This window comes from Alligator sinensis, unplaced genomic scaffold (assembly GCF_000455745.1).
Source record: "Alligator sinensis unplaced genomic scaffold, ASM45574v1 scaffold615_1, whole genome shotgun sequence".
Classification (NCBI taxonomy): domain Eukaryota; kingdom Metazoa; phylum Chordata; order Crocodylia; family Alligatoridae; genus Alligator; species Alligator sinensis.
This window is the reverse complement of record NW_005841982.1, coordinates 1,191,239-1,195,883: the sequence shown is the minus strand read 5'-3', so window position 1 is coordinate 1,195,883 and position 4,645 is coordinate 1,191,239. Positions and strand designations below refer to the sequence as shown.

At 43.0% G+C, this 4,645-nt stretch overlaps 2 non-coding genes across 2 annotated transcripts; one reads left to right on the top strand and one right to left on the bottom strand.

Annotated features, from left to right (window-relative positions):
- The first annotated feature begins 3,867 nt into the window (after positions 1–3,867).
- Positions 3,868–3,940, top strand: TRNAA-AGC. The gene has a single exon. It is a non-coding gene; the product is annotated as a tRNA-Ala (tRNA).
- Positions 3,941–4,402: 462 nt separating this feature from the next.
- On the bottom strand, positions 4,403–4,475 carry TRNAA-AGC. Its single transcript has one exon. It is a non-coding gene; the product is annotated as a tRNA-Ala (tRNA).
- Between the last annotated feature and the right edge of the window lie 170 nt (positions 4,476–4,645).

The window sequence follows — 4,645 nt, the reverse complement described above, 5'->3', positions numbered from 1 at the left end:
TACTGACAAGTGCAGGGTACTGCACTTGGGCAGTAAGAACCAGCAGCATACTTATAGGCTGGGGGACTCCCTTCTCCAAAGCACAGTGGCAGAAAGAGATCTTGGAGTCATTATCAATTCCAAAATGAACATGGGCCGCCAATGTGAGAACGCGGTCAGTAAGGTCAACTGCAACTTGTCATGCATCCACAGTTGCATCATGAGCAGGGCCAAGGAGGTGATCCTCCCCCTCTATGCGACACTGGTCAGGCCACAGTTGGAGTACGGCATCCAGCTCTGGGCACCACACTTTAGGAGAGATGTGGCCACCATCAAGGGGGTCCAGAGGAGGACCACTCACATGATCCGGGGACAGCAGGGCAGACCCTATGAGGAGAGGCTATGGGACCTGAACCTGTTCAGCCTTCACAAGAAAAGGCTGAGAAGGGATCTGGTGGCCATCTATAAACTTACCAGCGGGGACCAGCGGGGAATGGGAGAGACCCCGTTCACCCGAGCACCTCCCGGAGTAACAAGGAATAACGGCCATAAGTTGTTTGAGAGTAGGTTCAGGCTGGACATTAGAAGGCGCTACTTCACAGTCAGGGCGGCTAGGATCTGGAACCAACTTCCAAGGGAAGTGGTACTGGTTCCTACCTTGGGGGTCTTTAAGAGGAGGCTTGATAATTACCTAGCTGGGGTCATATGAGCCCAGTATTCTCTCCTGCCCAGGGCAGGCGGTCAGACTTGAAGATCTACTCAGGTCCCTACCAACCCTACTTCTATGAATCTATGAATCTATGCTTGAACTAGCAGCTAGTTTAAAAAATCAGCTTGGTATGTCCACACAAAACTGCAGCCATTGTAATACAGATATTTCCTAAGAATGTAGCCATATAGTCTTTAATTCCTTCATCAAACAAGTCTAGAACTTCAAAGTGAACCATACAACCATACTGTCCAAGTAGTATGTTTTCTTCCATTCAGAAATTTGTCTAAACATGTACCTTGTCCATTTTGACATGCAGCCAGCAAACTGGCTATCCATCAAATTTATGTGTAACTGTCTTCTTAAATATTCCTCTTCAACTATGTTGTATAAAGACAGAAATAGTGGGTGCATCTACATGAGACGCTTTACTGCACAGTAAGCATCCACGTCTACATGTTCAGATGCTTACTGTACAGTAATTGGCTGTAATCTGAGTAAATTTGCAACCTGCAAATGGAAGTAACAAATTTACTTGTGATTAGTAAGTGCAATAGCACATGTGTAGACACCTGACCAGGAGCAAATGTGCTGCCGGGCAGCAGGGGGCAGGAGATTGCTCCCTGCCCCTGGGAGCTGCCTGCTGCTGGGGTGGGCTCTGCCACCAGAGCTCAGGTGGGGACGATGTCCCCCTACCCCAGTGGCAGGGAGCTCCCAGCCCCTACTCTGAGATTGTGGGACCCGGGGCTGGGAGATCTTTATCTCCCAGCCTGAGCCCTCCAGCTGCAAGAGCCGGGCTAGGAGATCCTTGTCTCCCAGCACCAGCTCAGCAGTCGCGGGTCCAGTGCTGGGAGATCCTTCTCTCCCAACCCAAGTTCCGCAGTAAAAAAATAAATGTAGTCCCAAAGTTCCATCACTCCAGAAGCAATGAAATTGCCAACCTCATTGCACTGGGATTAAGCAAAAGTCTTCAACTCCCCCGCTTTTAAGGGTCAAGTAATTTTAAATTAAAAAAAAAAATCTCAAAAATAAAAAAAATGAAAAATCTCAAAAATAAAAAAAGTCTCAGAAATATCCTCCCCTTCTCTTCCTTCCTTTATTCAAAATGGAGAAACAAAAGTCATTCACAAGAGATCAGCAAATCTAGCTGTTCCCATTCCTAATGAGCTTGGAATGACAAAGTACAGGATCCAGTTCAAAATAGACATTCCTTTATCCCATCAGTTACTCTCCCTGTGTATTAGTGTCCCATCATCTTGATGGCAAAGAGGCTATTGGCCAGAATACAATCTCTCAACAATGTAATTGATATTTGATTCACATTTATGTAAATTTGGAATAACTATGTTGAAGTAACTCTTGTTGAGTTACTCTTTTTATACCCCAGTTCAAGTAAAGATGAGCCCAAGCTGTGTAACTCCAGGTATCATAGTACTTAGGGTTGGAAGGGACCTAAACAGATCATCAGGTCCGACCTCTTGCCCCAGGCAGGAACAGGTGCTGGGATCATATCACCCCAGCCAAATATCTGTTCAGCCTCCTCTTGAAACCCCCAAGGTAGGAAAGAGCACCACCTCGCTAGGGAGCCCATTTCAGAGCCTGGCAGCCCTAACCGTAATGTCTCCTGATGTCCAGCCTGAACCTTCTCTCTAAAGAAGACATTTGAAATGTGTCTTATTGAAATGGACCTCGTCTGACACTTTTTTGCAGAAAGATGAAACACCAGATCATTGAGCAGAAGGGCATATGCAGTTTTCCTCACCTCTGAGTGTTTAAATTCTTCCTTCACTTCTGATAATGAATATTCTTAAACTTGTGACTGAAAACTATTCAAATACAATTCAGTAAAAGACAGCTATGGAACAACTTTAGTTCTGACTCATTCTAATTTACAATTTAGTACACTTCAATTACATAATACTTAACCAGACATTTCTAATGCTGCAATCTTGCTAAATAATGTGAGAAATTACCATCCTGTTGCCCAGTCACTAGCATTCATTATTCCAGTAAATGGTATTTAAGGAAATGTTCAGGTGTGTCAGAAACTAGCAGTTCATGTTGGGGAACCAGGTAGCAAAGCGGGAAACATTTGCAACCTGAGATTTCCTGAATATACAGGAATTCAGGAATCTTTTCAAATTGAATCTAATTACCCGGGTTTTGCAAGTTGGGGAATCTCTCATGTCGGATTTCAAAAAATAGGGATGTTGATACACAGAAATCAGTTCCAAAGAACACTGAATGTTGATGACTCACAAAACGAATTAAGGCAATAGGAGGTGAGAGAAGTGAGAAGCCATATAGATACTCAGAAGGAAAGCTGAAGGGTAGGAGATCCAGAGACCAGTCCAATTTATGTAAAGCTTTGCTTTTTACTTGTCCATTGTTTTATATAATTATACCCATATAATTTGATATCGTTACGTTAAAATCCAGAGACACATCATAAAAAATAGAAATAGTTTATTACCTATATTGTATTTTAAATCTAAGTGTGTGGGTGTCTGTTACAAAAAGTCCCCTCCCCCCCACAATTAAATAGCATTCATGATAGCATTGCTGCCAGCCTCAGCAGCAGATAATGACTGAATGAGGTTGAGAGACTTACAGGCAAGCTGCTCTCTTTACAGGTGGTCTCTTAAGGGTATGGCAGTCACATTAAATTATAAAATAAAAATAAAAATATTCCAAAAGTGTATATGGAAGCAGTTTCTCCGGTTTGTTAAATCATTGTCATTCCTTTTCTTCCTACATTCTCTAAAATAGTTTTAAATTAAAAAGTGAGGGGAAAGAAAAGTACACCAAAACAGCAGGGGATGACATTTTAATCAATCAAAAATCCCATGAAGTATGGTTAAAGCAACTGCCTTTGTAAAGATCTCGGGTTTTGACTTAAAGCCAGCCATCTCTGAAGGTCCTCGTTAAAAATATATTACTGATTATATAATACACAATATACTACTGAAATCCACTGAATTTGCCAGTGGATTACAATCTGAGCCATGTAGTTGTTCTGCTTGGTGGCTGGTGATCAGGTTTTAGGTAAGATGGACTGAAGTCCTCTGTCTTCGAGATATGAATAAATTGTTTCTGAGCAGACTTCAGTGATTATAGGGCTGTTCTGCCAATGATTACAAAACAGTGAGTGACAAGTAGGAAGAAGTAGTCTTATGTGAGGGGAATTAGCTCAAATGGTAGAGCGCTCGCTTAGCATGCGAGAGGTAGCGGGATCGATGCCCGCATTCTCCAGGTCGCTGTTTTAGGTTTAATTGTCATTTTATTCCTCTAAAAATCCTAGTTCACTCGCAGATGTCACTATGAAATTAATTTTCTTGGGAAAAGAAAGCTTCTCATTTCCCCCTCCCCACCCAAAGATTATAACAGCTGCCTAAACAGACCAGGGGCAGGGAATTTTTATTGATGGCTGCAAAAGCATGAAAGAGCAGGATTTCACCAGTTCCCATTTGCTGCTTGTGATTTGGATTGTGGCATTATTTCACTTCTCTGAACATTTGTTCCATCCCCCGCCCTTTTAATAAAATGTGGATGCATCCTTCCCCTGCCCTCTTAGCTTTTTTGGAAGTGATCAAATGATGTTCAGATATGAAAGTAAATCCACTACGTTACCAGGGGTGCGTGCTTGATGTGCATAACTAATTCGATATCATTTATTTAACTAGATTATATATAATCCCCTCTTGAAAAAGTGAGTGGAGAATGCGGGCATCGATCCCGCTACCTCTCGCATGCTAAGCGAGCGCTCTACCATTTGAGCTAATTCCCCTTCCGCAGAGAGCTGGAGGAAGCCGCTTCCCTGCTGAATCATGAGTCAAGTGGCTGCCGTGGGTTTGCTGAGTCATTCTGTTCAATTACAACGAGGCAGAGTTCATCAGGAAAGAGGATACTTCAGGCGCAGGATACGCTCCAGAGAAGCAGCACACGGACTCTGGGCTT